This window comes from Felis catus, chromosome A1 (genome assembly GCF_018350175.1).
Source record: "Felis catus isolate Fca126 chromosome A1, F.catus_Fca126_mat1.0, whole genome shotgun sequence".
Taxonomy (NCBI): Eukaryota; Metazoa; Chordata; class Mammalia; order Carnivora; family Felidae; genus Felis; species Felis catus.
Window position 1 is genome coordinate 115,329,617 of NC_058368.1, and position 15,937 is coordinate 115,345,553.

Here is a 15,937-nt window from a genome sequence, read left to right on the forward strand (position 1 = left end):
AACCGAAAGGTGCCACACTTGTACGGTGAACCGGCACTCGGTGTGGGCAAGCAGGAAGCACGGCCTCCCCGGGACACTCCAGGTTTTGTCTTTAGCACGTCCAAACCCAGCGCCCCCTTCCATACGTAAATAACAAACGGGACGGTAGTCAAATACAGTCCTCGTTAGGATTCCTACACTTTCTACGCTGGGGCTCTAGCTTCTGTAAAGAGTATGCTCACCTCGGCCACCGCTCCCGCATTTTTCTAACTCGGCCTTTCCTGGGCGGGGCTTCCGGGCCCCGCCCACTGAGGGCCTGCTCAGCGTCAGCCCCGAGGCGGGGCTCCCCTCCGGTTGGTGCTGTCCTTTCCCCTGCGGCCTCTGCTCTGGCGGCAGTACGCGGGCCGAGCTCCAGACACGTGCGGGTAAGTAAAGTCCAAGTGGGCAGAAGCCTTGGACGTTTACTAGTTTGGGGCGAGAGGCAGCTGTGGGGAGGCTTCTTCCCAGGCACAGGACGAAATTGGGGTTCGTTCCATCATAACCCCGTGTTTGGAGGGCATCTTGAAGAGTCGCTGGGAGATGGTAGCCCTAGAGTCGATCCTTGTTTTCTGCCAGCCCTCTTGTCCCTGGAGAGTCTCCTACAGCTGGTCTCCGAGATCCTCGCTTCCCTGGCGCCAGAGCCCGGAGCTTGGGAAGATTTGTGATGAGCACGTGTCCGGGTGGAGCTCGGTCAAGTCCTGCAACCCAGTCCCCTAAAAGGGGCAGGCTGTGTTTAGATTAGTTTTTAGACCTGGACAATGAGCCTATTTTACCTTTTCTCCCAATTGTTTGGGGGTGGTTAAAAGCGAAATTAAAGGATGGCTGGAAAAACATATGGTCTTAGATACCCTACTCTTATTATGTAAATAAGGTAAATTATAATTGTGAATGGGTAGGGATGTTTACTAACATTCTTGCAAACACTTGAGTTACTGCTTTCAACAACAGTTGATTGAGGTCGTTGGTAGGAATGGCAGCATGTCTCCGTTTCCTTTCATACCCATTACTGCATCTTGTTATTTTTCTGGAGTACCGCTTTTATTGTGCTTCAAAAGGTCTCCTAACCACGTTTTCTCCAATCTAGTTTTAACTAGCCTTTCTGATTTGCACTGCCCATTGCTCTACCAAGGTAACATTTCCCCTTTTACTCCCCCTATTTATCATATCCTTGTCTGGAATGTAGCTTTTTATAACAGCAAGTATTTATTGACCACACACTCTAAAACATATTATATAGGCTTCTATAAGCTTCTTAAGCCTAACAACCATCTTTTGTACAGGGTACCATTGATAACATTCCTATTTGACAGATGAGGAGACTGAGAGGTATAGAGAGGTTAAGTTACTTGTTCACTGTTTCGTTTTTTTAAATTTTTTAATGTTTATTTTTGAGAGAGAGGGAGACACAGAATCTGAAGCAGGGTCCAGGCTCTGAGCTGTCAGCACAGACGCGTGCCGGGGCTTAAACTCACAGTTGTGAGATCATGACCTGAGGAGAAGTCAGATGCTTAACCAGCTGAGCCACCCATGCACCCCACTTGTTTGTTCACTGTTACATAGTTGTTAGGTGATAGCTTATACTTGTTGACTAGACCATTAATATGCTCCTGTTGAGGGGTTCCTGGCTGGCTTCGTTGTAAGAGCATACAGTTCTTGATATCAGGGTTGTAAATTTGAGCCCCCCCGCCCCCCGTTAGGTGCAGATTATATAAAACTTAAATCTTTTCTAGGGTCACCTGGGTGGCTCAGTCAGCTAAGAATCTGACTCTTGGTTTCTGCTCAGGTCATGATCTCATGGTTCATGAGTTCATCCCTGCACTGGGCTCCAGGCAGACAGTGTGGAGCCTGCTTGGGATTATTTTTGCCCCTCCCCAATTTGTGCTGTCTCTCTCAAAGAAATAAAACTTAAAAAAATCTTTTAAAAAAATGCTCCTGTTGAACTGCTGTGGTACATAGGTAAAAAAACATGTGAAAATAAAGCTAACCAAGGGAAAGCTTTTTGTTTTATTGTCTATTTCTCTGGCTCTGAAATAAGTTATGGGGTTTTGAGGGTAGAGGTCTTGAACTTTACACAAGTGTTCACTACTGTTAGCTGCCTAACCCGGAGTACTTGGATTGCAGAGGGGCCAGCCATGGGCTTTGGATAGATGCAGCCCCAGGTGAGTGCAATTTCATTAGCCTGCCTTTGGCCCCAGCTGTAGGCAGCTGCCTAGGTTGCTGTGTACCTAGGCAAGTGTTACGCTGCTGGGAGAATAGCAGCCGTGATAGCTGGTTGGCATTCTGGGCCTGGTTCATTCCAACTCTGTTGTTAACTATACCAGGATGCCAGCATAATTGTTCATTCATTAAGGTGAAATCTGTAAGGGCATGACTTTGCAGGGAGAAACCTAAAAATCCAAATCTTTGAGTGGTTCTGGTTCAACAGGTTTGTCTAGTTGAACTTGCTGGAAACAGAACAAAGGTAATCAAGAGCCATGCAGGGATGTAGAAGTATAGGGAGGGGGCAACTTTTTATTTTTTGAGTGCCTACCAAGTGCTCTGAATCAGGCTTATACAGGGAAAAAGTGCATGGGATTTTTGCAATTTTCACTGAAATCAAAGTGCATGTCCCCCACGCCACCATACAAAGCTAGTCTCTCTGAAGGGAGTTCTATAGCTGCAGTGATCTATAGGGATGCTTTATTAAGGAAATGTTACGTGAATTTGCTTTAAAATTCTAGGCATTCTTCTTTAGCTCTTTAATAAAATATAAAAATACCAATTGATTGAGAGGCTCTACATAGTAGGCCTAGCTATAACCGTACTAATTTCTGCTTTAGGCTGACAGTATATTTGTGTTGGTTTCCCACAGAGTTGTTGCCCCTTCGGCGCAGTAAAATAACGAGTCCCTTTTGTAGTGATTTTGTTTTGGATTGCTAATTCTCTGAGAAGAGATGCTTCTCAGTTCCAGGCAAACACACAGCACTCATGGTGGTGCTGGAGATTGTCCAATAGGGCTGACTTAGTTGCTACTTCTGTGAAAAGTGACATCCTAGTTTCCATAGGAGGAACTCCTGAGGATGTTGGGAGGTGGGGGAGTTATTTATAAAAACTAGTTTTGTTCTAACAATTGGCTTTCCCTAAAAAGAGTTCTCTTAGTTAAATGTTGAGTTCCTTGTGTGAATACCTCAGATGTTCATTGTGAACAGCCTTTTACATATGGGGTTTTAAGAATACTAGTGATACCTAGAGGATTTGGGGGAATGGTTAGCTTTAATGGTAATTATAGGCAAGAAAAAGACAATAGGAAATAAAATAATTCTGGAGGTATTGAAAATAGGGTAAATAGTGAATGGCAGGCAGCACTGTTTCCATTTCTACAGAAAAGAGGTTTTAGGAGCTGCTGTTTTAGTCAACACTGTTTAGTGTTCAACAGTGAAATCTTTTTCTTTTTAGGATGACTTGAAAGTAGGGCATCCTTGGCCTTCCGGAAGAGAGTAAATTCACGGCACGTGGACGGTCTGTATGGCGTTCTCAGGTAAATGTCCCTATTAATTCCAACACTGACTACTGCCTATGTGGCAGGCCTATTTGCTAGTTGGTATCCATTAGGAAACAACTGGGAGGCAAAATCACCTGTATTTGCCCCTGACAAATTCGGCCTCTTAGCAGTGAAAGGCTAAGTGGGATTTTGGTGGTTCTAGTCTGAAGGTGTATAGGATCTTTGAGATGATCTGTATCGTTCCATCTGAGGAATGTACAAGCAGATTATAAAGCCCAGGATAGGAAGGATGGCATATCTTGCCTGTTCGCAGCTAGATCCCAATCATGGCACCTGGCACAGAGCTGGAACTCCTTGAATGTTGGACAAAATGACTAAAAGCATGGGAAAGGGGTTCCTGTTTCCTATTTGTCTAAAAGGCTTGGCAGCAAGGTCTGCTATCAGTGCTTCCAGGCTTCTATTTTGCAGTCAACGTTGAATTCATTGGGATACCTGAATTCATAACTTCTACTTGGGGTACCTGGGTATCTGAAACAAAGAAAGCTGTTTCAGGAATCACCCAGCGGTTGTCAGCTATCCAGGCCAGCATGATGCCTTGGATGGTGTTACACTGTTGGAAGAGCAAACGCTGACCTTCTTGAGGTCTGGCTTCAAGCACTGTTTTGGTGTTGTGGCTGATACTCTTGGGCAGTGTTTTGCACCTCTGAGAGTGGAGTAACTCCTCCTGTGGAGTTGGTCCTAGTCTGGGTGCAAACAATTTTTTTTTCTTTGAGGAAAGGACCCTGTCTTAAGGATACTTTATCATTCCTTTCCTCTTTGAATCCTAGATGCCTTTATCTGAGTGAGAAATCTGCCTCCATCAGAATCTCAGATGTCTGACAGCCCTGTGTGACACCAGGATAGGTAATATATACAGTCCTTTGTCATGTAGGTTCTAATTAACTTTCAGCCTCAGATGGGTGGTGTGAAATAATAGAAAATATATATATTGGCCTTTGCTCCCATTCTTGGCACAGAGCTGCTAAAACTCTTGAAATTCCCTAAGTGGTAAGAACACTAGGAGCATCTTTTGTTCTAATATTTGGTTTTTCATGTTGATGCCTGACTGAGTTCTTAAATCTAAGAATTTCCTGGGTGATTTAAATGTCTTGTTCTAATGAGGTGGTAACTAGAAAGACCAAGCACTGATTAGAAACTTGGAATTTTCAACCCCACTTCCATTCTTCAGAAAGGGGAAAGGGGCTGGAAATGGAAATAATTGATTATTCCCACATGATGAAGCCTCCATAAAAATCCCAGTAGTATTGGGTTTAGAGAACTTTCATGTTGGTGAACACATGGAGGGGAGGTGCTGGGAGAGTAGCACATCCAGAGAGGGTATGGAAGCTCAGCAACCCTTTCCACATAGCCTTGCCCTATTCATGTCCCATCTGGATGTTTATATCCTTTCCCATATCCTTTAAAAAAAAATTTTTTAATATATTTTTAAATATTTATTTATTTTAGAGAAAGAGAGTGCAAGCCGTGGAAGGACAGATGATCCAAAGTGGGCTCTGCATGGACAGCAGAGAGCTCAGCGCGGGGCTTGAACTCATGAACTGCAAGATCATGACCTGAGCTGAAGTCAGACGCTTAACCGACTGAGCCACTCCAGCGCCCCTACCATATCCTTTTAAAATAAATTGGTAAATTGTAAGGAAACCGTTTTCCTGAGTTCTGAGAGCTTTTGCAAATTTATCAAACCTGAGGAGGGGATTTGGGGAATCTGTGATTTATATTGGTCAGAAGTACAGGTAACAACCTGGACTTAACAATTGGCATCTGAAGTGAGGGAGGAACAGTCTTATTGGACTGTGCCCTTAACGTGAGGGATCTGATGATACTCGAGGTATATGGAGAGTCAGAATTGGGCTAAAATGTACGACACCCAGCTGGTGACACAAATTTGCTTGGTGTGGGAGAAAATCCACACACATCCGGTGTCAAAAATGTTGAGACTGGTAGTAGTGTGAGAGTAAAGGAAAAATACAAAGTGAGGTTTTCTTGGGGCACCTGGCTGGTTCACTAGGTAGGGCATGTAACTCTTGATCTCAGGGTCATGAGTTTAAGCCCCATGTTGGGTATAGAGCTGAATTTACACACAGAAAAATCTTCTAAAAAGTAAGGTTTTCTTTACAGGTGGAAAAATTTACAAGTTCTAAAAAATTATAGGAAATATGAGAACATTAGAGAAGAATACTAAATCAAAAGTCCAAGGCTTAAACTAAGCTCTTATTTTCTAGAGCTCTGCAGTACAATACATGAGGCTATTTCAACTGACAAAAATTGAATCTGTTTTTCCATCTCAGTATTTAGTGACTGCCGTATTGGACAGCTCAGAGAACATTTCCACCTGTGTGGAAAGTTTTATTATACACTGCTGTTCTAGGGCAGGGGTTGGTAAACTTGTAAAAGGCCAAATAATATTTTACACTTGTGTACCATATAGTCTCTCTTATAACTACTCTCAATTCTGCAGTTGCAGTATGAAAGCAGCCATAGTCATAGAAAGTGTCAACAAATGAGCATTACTGTGCCCCAGTAAAACTTTATATTTTTTAAATTTTATTTATTTTGAGAGCAAACAAGCAGGGGAAGGGCAGAGAGATGGGGAGAGAGAATTCCAAGCAAGCTCCGCGCTGTCAACCCCAGAGCTTTAAGTGGGGCTCAATCTCAGGAGCCATGAGATCATAACCCTGAGCTGAAATCAAGAGTCGGATGCTTAACTGAGCCACCCAGGTGCCCCCAATAAAACTTTATTAATAGACAATGAAATTGGAATTTTGTAAAATTTTCGCTGTTACAACAAAAAATTTTCCACCAATCATTCTAAGCTTGAGAGCCTTTCGAAAACAGATTGGCAGGCCAAAACTGGCCTGTGAACTGGAGTTTGCCAACCCCTGGTCTAAAAATGAAATTCAGGCCTTGGGAATTGATAGCTCATTAGTAACAGGCTGAAGCTAGTACCAACATGTCTCTGAAAAATTCCATGTTACCAATACCTTTGCCTTATAGCAAGCCTTTATCATATGGTATTAAATACCTTTTATTATTTTTAAATGTTTATTTTGAGAAAGACATCAAGAGCACAAGCATGAGTGGAGGAGGGACAGAGAGAGGGAGAGAGAATCCCAAGCAGACTCCTCCTTGTCAGCATGCAGCCTGACCAGAGGCTCCATCCCATGAACAATGATATCATGACCTGAGCCAAAATCAGCAATCAGGCACTTTAGAGGAGTAAAATGACTTTAGTAAATTATCCAAATAGAATGGTTCTCATTTTTTGTATTTGGAGTTCGTTGTGTATACTTTTTACATGGCTTTTGTCATAGCAGTTCTCTTCATTTTTAATGTACACCTAAAGGAAAGGTCCTAAGAAAGAACACCAGTCTTCAGTTTGCAGCAGAGCCTGATCACAGTTTCAGCCCTTGGTAGTGAAACAAATGGTCCCGAAGAAAAGAGGAAAACTTTATGTCATGAAGTCAGAGTTTAAAATCTGGGATCACTGGGTTCTTGGGTAGCTCAGTCGATTGAACTTCTGACTCTTGATTTAGGCTCAGGTTATGATCCCAAGATTGTGAGATCAAGCCCGGTGTTGGGCTCCACACTGAGTGTGGATCCTGCTTAAGATTTTCTCTTTTTTGGGGCACCTGGGTGTCTCAGTCAGTTAAGCGTCTGACTCTTGATTTGGGCTCAGGTCATGATCTCACAGTTCATGGGATCAAGCCCTGCTTGGGATTGTCTCCCTCTCAAATAAACTTTAAAAAAAATCCCCCCCCCCCCACACCTCAAAAATACAAAAAAAAAAAAAAAAAATCAGGGCACCTGGGTGGCTCAGTCGGTTAAGCATCTGACTTTGGCTCAGGTCATGATCTCATGCTTCATGGTTCTAGCCCTGCATCTCACTCTGTGCTGACAGCCTGGAGCCTCTTTGGATTCTGTGTCTCCTCTCTCCACTCCTCTCTTGCTCAAGCTCTGTCTCTCTAAAAAATAAAATAAAGATTAAAAAAAATTTTTTTTAAATACAAAAAAATTAAAATATAGAACATTAAGTAAATAGATAAATAAGTTAATTAATTTTAAAAATCTGGGATCACAAGCTCCTGTGAGCATACAGATTGCCTTCCTGACCACTGTAAGTCTACCCAGGTGCAGAGAGGGGGGCCCCTTTGTTGCTACTTGAAGGATAATTCATTGAAGTCAGTGACTGTATTCAATACCCCAGGAGGTTTCAGTGGCTTAATCATGCCCATTAAAGTAATATAATGGGATTTCCTAGTTGATGAGTGAAGTTAATTAGTCACCTACTACTCCCTGTTGAGTTGATTTTTTTTTTTTTTTTAATTTACTGGTAAGGAAAGAAAAGATGAAGTAAAACATTTCAAAGGATCTTTTTAACCCTGAGCTGCCACCTCTTGTCATAGGAAGCAGTTAGTAGACACAATGTCCCTCTTCATTGCTCTGCTTCAGTTTCAAGCCTCAGACCTGTACCATATCAAGAGGAAAAACTAAAGCAGGATGGGTAGGGGGCTGAAAGTATTGAGTGCCATTCCTGGTGCCTATCAATAATTTACTTCCTTTCCTTCAGGGTTGAAATTGCTGTCAACAGACTTTTGAATTAAAATTTTGGATCACCTCTCAAAATTTTAATCAGGAAAATAAAACCCTGGAGAAATAAATTCTGCAGGCCCCAAAGGAACATAAAAATGTGGATCAGTGCCTAGGAATTCACACAAAAGAAAACAATTGGGGAAGAGCAACTAATTAAGTACTTAAAAGAATGACAATGACTTCTTGAATCTTGTTGCTTAATTAGGGTTTTATGAACAGCTCCAGTTAATGGACCTGTCAATATTCTCTTGGAAAACAATTTCACTGAATTAACAAATCAACGGTAATACTTAGAATGTCTGCTTAGCAATTCTCTTTACTGCTATTTAGAAGGCCTGTTACTTTGGCCCTCCTGTACTCCAATAAAGGGCCTTTAGAATTTGAGAACATTCTGTACTCCTTGTTAAGGGTGACTTTACTACTACTTCAAAAAAGGCTGATAAAATGGACCTTAAAATAGATTGTAGAATAGTTGTAGATTTACAGGAAAGTTGCAAACATAGTACAAAGAATTCCCATGTACTCCACAACCCAGTTTCCTTTCATAAGAACATTTTACATTAGTATAGACATTTGTTACAATTAATGGGCTAATATGAATATGTTGTTAACTAAAGTCCATACTTGCAGATTTCCTTAGGTTTTACTTAAATGTCTTTTGTCTGTTCTAGAATCCCATTGAGGATATTACATTTAGTTCTTATATCTCCTTAGGCTCATTTTATTTTTATTTTTAATATTTTAATGTTTATTTATTTTTGAGAGAGAGCACGAGCAGGGAAGGGAATGCTCTAGTTCTCAGATGATTTGATTACCCTATGAGCTCACAGCAAAGGATGGGAATTTTTATCAGATGCCTGTAGAAGGGAGTAGCCAAGCCCAGACAGGCCCTAGAATCATAATGGGTTAGAGTGTGGAGATGCCCTCAAGGCATAAAGCCTCTGAGTTATAATCTGGAAAACTTAAGTCCTACCTTCTACTACCTCTACACTCCTGGCACTCTGTCCTTTTCTACACTAGGGTTCCATTTCTTGCCCCTGTATAATAGGACCTAATCTTGATCTATTCCTCCAAGGAATCTTTATATTTAGTTTCTCAGATCCCTAACTTCTTTCTTCTGTAATCTCCAGGGCTGAGTTAGAGGAAGAGAATGACATATGCTAATCACACATCTTGTCAGAAGACTATTTAACCCACCCTTTTTATGAGTTTAGAGGCTTTATTAACTGAACTCCTAGACACTGGGGATAACCGATGAACAAGACTTAGTCCCTGCTTACCTTAACATGGCCTATCAGGGCATACACAGTCTAGCCCTTACCCCTCTTATCTTCATCTTTACCACCCTCAGATTCCCTTCAGGCCACACTGATTTCTTTCAGTCCTTGATAAGCCTTTTGCTACTAGGTCTCTGTGCTTGGTATTTCCCCTTCTGGTTCCATCTTTTTTTCCACTTTGTCTCCTTTGAGATCTCAGCTCATATCATGTGTAGAGAAGCCACTTTCCCTGGGTATCTGAGTAACCATTACACATGTCATTGCACCTGGCCTACCACAGAGCTAGACAGTCAGATGCCATGTGTCCTTTGAAAGGTATTATTCACACCAGCTTCTGTGGGTTTACATAATTCCCATAGAGCCAAGCAGCCTCAATTGTACTGACAACTAAGGACCTTCAGCTAGCTGATAAATACTACCTATGTGTCAAAATGTATCTAAAATATAGTAATGCTATAGGCCTATCTATCCTGCTTTTCAATAATTTGCCAGTAATTGAGAGTATGGACAGCACTGGTTTTATTCTTTAATAGTTTGAAACAAAAATACCATGAAAACAAAGATGTCCAATTTCCAAAGCATTTTCTAGTGGACTCTGAAGATGTAACCTACTGCACAACTATTTAAAACTAAATTAAATTTCAGGGGCGCCTGGGTGGCTCAGTCGGTTGAGCATCCTACCTCAGCTCAGGTCATGATCTCACGGTCCGTGAGTTTGAGCCCCGCGTCAGGCTCTGGGCTGACAGCTCGGAGCCTGGAGCCTGCTTCAGATTTTGTCTCCCTCTCTCTGACCCTCCCCCGTTCATGCTCTGTCTCAAAAATAAAACATTAAAAAAATTTTTTAACTAAATTAAATTTCAAAAAGTATTGAATGAAAATAATGGATTTGCAGAGGATTTGTTCCAATTTGAAACATGCGTTAACTGAAACATATGTGTCGCCTTTTGTTACTTTTTTTGGTAATCTATAAATGTCTTCATAATTAAAGTGTGTGAAACAGCTTTGTGTGTAAATTATAACTAGAAGAACTTCTCTTACTAGCAATCCTTACACTAACAAGTAGGTGCCAGCTTAAAACTTATGTTATGACCAGACTTAAATGGATAATTTTAACAAGTGTACTCTGGGGTTTTATAAAAATAAATAACCTTTGAATCTATGGTTTTGTCATTTTAGGATATTCATGTAAATATACTGCGGCACATGTGGTGCTCTACAACGACAACATTGCATGTTGATCATGTGCCAGAATTGCTAAACTCATTCTACATATCTGAATCCTCTCAACAGCCCTACAAGGTAGTGCTGTTACTTGCCCAAGGTCACACAGTGGGTCCAGGAACTACTGTGCTCAATTAATCTGGCTCAGAAACTGGTGTTTGATTTGGAACTTTCAAGTATGGTGCCCCCAGGTCTTCCCAACTAATTCTAATAATTGCTTGCTTTCTTTAGTCATCAACCTCACTCAGACTAACGAATAATGTCTTGCAGGGACTACTGAAATGGCTGTTTCCATCTGGTTTCTTAAAACTATTTCAAGTGCCAAATACCTTCTTTCAGGCTATCAACATCTTGGCCACTGTTGCTGAAGCTTGAGCTTCCTTTTGCTCCTAACATTTAAAGAACAAATACAGCCAAACCCGTTAGCCTGTTTTTAGCCCCCATCTATTTCATTCTGTCATATCACCTGTGAGTCTCCTAGATTTTTTAAAATGTCCCTCTCTGGGTGCCTGGATGGCTCAGTCGGTTAAGCATCCCACTTTGGCCCAGGTCATGATCTCATGGTTGCTGGGTTTGAGCCCTTCATTGGGCTGGGCACTGACAGTGCAGAGCCTGCTTAGGAGTCTCTCTCTGCCCCTGCCCTACTCGCTCTCTCTCAAAATAAATAAACTTAAAATGTTCCTTTGGAAGGCCTTAATGGGTCACACATTCCCACACACAGGTTTGCCCTTTGATAGAATTTCTTACATTTTTATTAAAATTATTCAGTGCTAGCACTACTAAACTGTAGGTTCAGTGAGGGTCAAAATAAAAATATCAAGACCTTTAAAAATCCCTCAAAGGTTTACTTTTTTATTTAAGTTTATTTATTTAAAGTGAGAGAAAGAATCCCAGGCAGACTCCGTACTGTCAGTGCAGAGCCCGCTGTGGAGCTGGAACTCCTGAACCGTGAGATCATGACCTAAGCCAAACCCAAGTTGGACACTTAATGGACTCAGACACCCAGGCATCCCAAAGATTGACTTTTTTAAAGGATGGGATTCAAGTTGGGTTCTCATTTTAGTTATGCATATATAGTAGTATACTTGCTAAATACTTGCATAAAGACTTTATAGATAAATATAAACAAATTATTACATGCAGGAAAGTCATTCCTAGATTATTTCAAGAATAATCTCCCGGGGCACCTGGGTGGCTCTGTCGGTTGGGCCACCGACTTCGGCTCAGGTCATGATCTCACAGTTCGTGGGTTCAAGCCCCACGTCGGGCTCTGTGCTGACAGCCTGGAGCCTGCTTCAGATTCTGTGTCTCCCCTCTCTCTACCCCTCCCCTGCTCATGCTCTGTCTCTCTGTCTCTCAATAGTGAATAAACGTTTTAAAAAAATTAAAAAAAAAAAAAGAATAATCTTCCTACATGCTAAAACCCCATTTGCTAAAATTGCTGAGGGTCAACATTCTTAACCTGTTAAAAGTATCTTACTCTAAATGGCTGTGCGATGTTAATGAGGAACTCTAGAAGTGATCTTATTAAAAAAAGAAACCAGCTTTGTTCAAAATTACTATCAGAAGTAACTAGCATGAGAAAAAAATTATGAATGGGGAAAGAAGTAAAAAAAAATCACTTGTATATGAGGGGCGCATGGGTGGCTCAGTCAATTACGTGTAATACTGACAAGACCTTAAATGTAAATCCTGTGTTCAAGAAAGTTCAACATAAAGATAAATCTCCTAAAGAAAACTAAGTTTATAAAAATTCCACTGTAACAGGATGGAAAAGAATAACCATAACTATTGTTAAAACTTAGTGATAAAGTTTAACTAGCCCTATCAGATGTTAAAATGTTACAAAAAGAGTAAAACAGTGATACTGGCACTTGGATTACTCAATGAATAGAACCAGATAAAAGGAAGTCCAGAAATAGACTCTGAAACAAATTAAATTTAGAAAGTACAATAAGAAAGCACAATTTTTCCTTTATATAATTGCAAAGTGTAGTGACTTTGCCTTCCAAATTAAAAACCATGAGGAGTACTTAAAAGGAACAATGTGACGATTTTTAAAATTCTAGGGGCGCCTGGGTGTCTCAGTAGGTTAAGTGTCCGACTTCAGCTCAGGTCACGATCTCGCAGTCTGTGAGTTCGAGCCCTGCGTCGGGCTCTGGGCTGATGGCTCAGAGCCTGGAGCCTGCTTCCGATTCTGTGTCTCCCTCTGTCTCTGCCCCTCCCCCGTTCATGCTGTGTGTCTCTCTGTCTCAAAAATAAATAAACGTTAAAAAAAAATTTTTTTTTTTAAATAAAATTCTATATATACGGGCAATTTGCTGACTTATTAGTACAGCAGGTGACTCTTGATCTCAGGGTCATGAGTTCAAGTGCCAGGTTGGCAAAGAGATTGCTTTTATAAAAAGTAAAGGGGCACCTGGATGGCTCAGTCCAGTTAAGTGACTTTTGGCTCAGGTTATGATCTCACTGTTTTTGAGGTGGAGCCTGGTTCATATTTGGTCTCTGTCTTGATCTCTCTGTCCCTCCCCCACTCATACACTGTCTGTCTCTCTTCCTCAAATATAAACACGCATTAAAATTTTTTTTAAAGTCACTTCTGTATTCTATTGGTCAAAGCTGTTTCTATTTACAGTGCCCTTCCAAATGCAGATAGAGGTGAAATTGATTCCATTGTTATAAGAAGAGTGGCAAAGAATTTGTGGCCATCTTTGATAGCAAGCATATATATACACACACACACATTTATATATATGTGTGTGTGTATATGAATGTACACACATTCATATTCACATATGTGTATATATATGAATGTGCATACACATAAAAAATGTTTCTTTTTTTTTTTTTTCAACGTTTATTTATTTTTGGGACAGAGAGAGACAGAGCATGAACAGGGGAGGAGCAGAGAGAGGGAGACACAGAATCGGAAACAGGCTCCAGGCTCTGAGCCATCAGCCCAGAGCCTGACACGGGGCTCGAACTCACGGACCGCGAGATCGTGACCTGGCTGAAGTCGGACGCTTAACCGACTGCGCCACCCAGGCGCCCCATAAAAAATGTTTCTTAATAGAAAATCCTTAGAATACACAAGAGATGGTTGATAGGTGGATTGCCTTTAAGTTAGGGGAACAAGTTGGGGAAAACTGTTCTCTGAAACTTATTACATGTATACCTATTCAAAAATTCCTTCTTAAACCCCCTCTTGCTGCCCCTCCAAGTAGACTACAGCTCTGCTGAAGGCAGTACCATATAATGCTCAGAAGCTCTGGGTTTGGACTTATATAGAACTGGGTTCAAATCTTGCTTTTTGTTGCTATTTAGCTGCATCATGTGCAAGTTTTTTAATCTTAGTAAAACAAGAATAATGGTACCTTACTCTCAAAATTATGGTAATTATAAGGTATTATAAGCTGCTTAGTGATTATGTGGCATCAAAATGTATGTCCTCAGTATGTCTCCTAGTCAAAACTGAAAGGTCTTCATTATCAGCTCAAATCCAGGCTCTTTCCTGGTATTAAAGTCATGTAACATAGTTGTACCAAGCTTGTCACTTAGACCTTTCAAGGTCTTAGCAGAAATTCTTGCTTTTGTCTCATTATTTACCACACCTGGTGCACACCTCACGCACTCCCAAGTTACCCAAACCAATATAGAGCTCTTGGTCCATCTCTACTCACAGCCAGGCCTACCTTGAGGCCAGATTCCTTGTCCAATCTCCATCAGACTACAATCCTCAAAAGGTAGGCAATTTGTCATCGAATCCACATCCTTGTACTATGTCCTTCATGAAACAGGCATATGATAAGCTGAAACCTTGTATTTGGTTTCCAATATGTCTTTGCTGGTGAGCCATTAAGCAGATCCTCAATAAATAATTACTCAATGAAAAAGTTTGATTTTTCTTTGTATGATCACCAGATGGCATTACAGCCTTATACAAAAGCATGGGTAAGTGTGTATCTTAGTGCTAACATGCATTCATGTTTCTCCATGAGGAGCAGAGCCTCTTGTTCCATCTAAGAGCTGGAAACAACAAAGGGGAGTCTTAGCCTTTGTTGGAATCAAAGGCTCACCAATTAGAAAGCAGATGTGGTTTTGAACGGAAAGAAGATACAATATTCACTGAAGAAATTGGATCCCCCAAAATTTCATTCCAGAGCTAACTAGTAGGCTTAAACATTACTTACTCAGTAGTTTATTTATACAACATACATGGAGATGTGGGATTATAGTTCCACTCTTCATGGCTATTTAAAAGTTTCTCTTGTTTGACTCTAGCCCTCAGACATAACTTAGTCACAAAATTGAAGTCACCTAACTATAATTCCCAAGTCTTCAACCAAATCTAATGAAAACTCCACACCATCCTCTCTGCCTCTTGTTAAATAAAATAAAAACATACCTCCTTTTATCTGGATCCTTTTCTTTAGGAGTGTCCATTATGAACTGTCCCTTGTCTAACCTATTTTTTCAACCAAACCTTTCCTAAAATACCCTTTCTGTCAACATTTTTTTAATGGTTAACTTTGTTTATTTTGAGAAAGCAAGTGTGAGTGGGAGAGGGGCGGAGCCTGATTTCACAAACTGTTAGATCACGATCTGAGTGGAAATCAGGAGTCGGACACTTAATTGACTCAGCCACGCAGGCGGCTCTGTTCTGCCATCATTTTAATTGTGCTCAAAACTCATAGGAAAACAAAAAATTCAACCCTACTTTCTCCAGTCTCTTCATAGCCAAACCTTTTCTGCACTGGGTAATTTCCAGCTTCCTGTTTCAATACATTAAGTACCTACAGTCTGACTTCCTCTCACTGGAAGCAAGTCCATAATGTTAAGAATGATGTTCACGTTGCTAAATTTTTTGTTGGATGCTTTTAGTCCTAGTCTTCCCTATTGATAGCATTTCACCCTGTTGATGACTTGGTCCTTTAAGTATTTTGGCTGTTAAAGCAGTAAAATTTGTGTGCCTTCCTACTCTTCCCAAACCTTTCTGCTTTCCCCCCACCCCCACCCCCACCTCTGTGTTCACTTGGGTCTCCTTTGCCATGCAGCTCTACCTGGTTAGTTTCTCAAGGTCCTAAGGCCTCTTTTTTCACTGGGCTATCTCCAGCTTATCTTTCAAATATCATTGCTTCATTTATACCATTTACTCAAGTGTGCCAGTAACCCACACTTTTTCCTCCATGAGCTAAAGACCCATAAATGCCACTCCTTTAAAATTGATGCCAAACACCTTAAGCCTGCCCTCCTGGTACTCTTCCAGAGCCAGTTAATTGCACTGCTAACC

The 15,937-nt window shown here is 41.0% G+C and overlaps 1 protein-coding gene, 1 long non-coding RNA gene and 1 other non-coding gene across 3 annotated transcripts in view; 2 read left to right on the top strand and 1 right to left on the bottom strand.

The window, feature by feature from the left end:
• The window catches only part of SIL1 (SIL1 nucleotide exchange factor), a 284,915-nt gene that overhangs the window by 268,146 nt on the left and 832 nt on the right, over positions 1-15,937 (bottom strand). The gene's annotated exons all lie outside the window — the stretch shown is intronic.
• Positions 257-5,062, top strand: LOC102902316. The gene is made up of 4 exons (XR_439512.5): positions 257-404; positions 3,454-3,535; positions 4,327-4,402; positions 5,006-5,062. It is a non-coding gene; the product is annotated as an uncharacterized LOC102902316 (long non-coding RNA).
• Positions 4,058-4,257, top strand: LOC111556992. Its single transcript, XR_002736707.1, has one exon. It is a non-coding gene; the product is annotated as a small nucleolar RNA SNORA74 (small nucleolar RNA).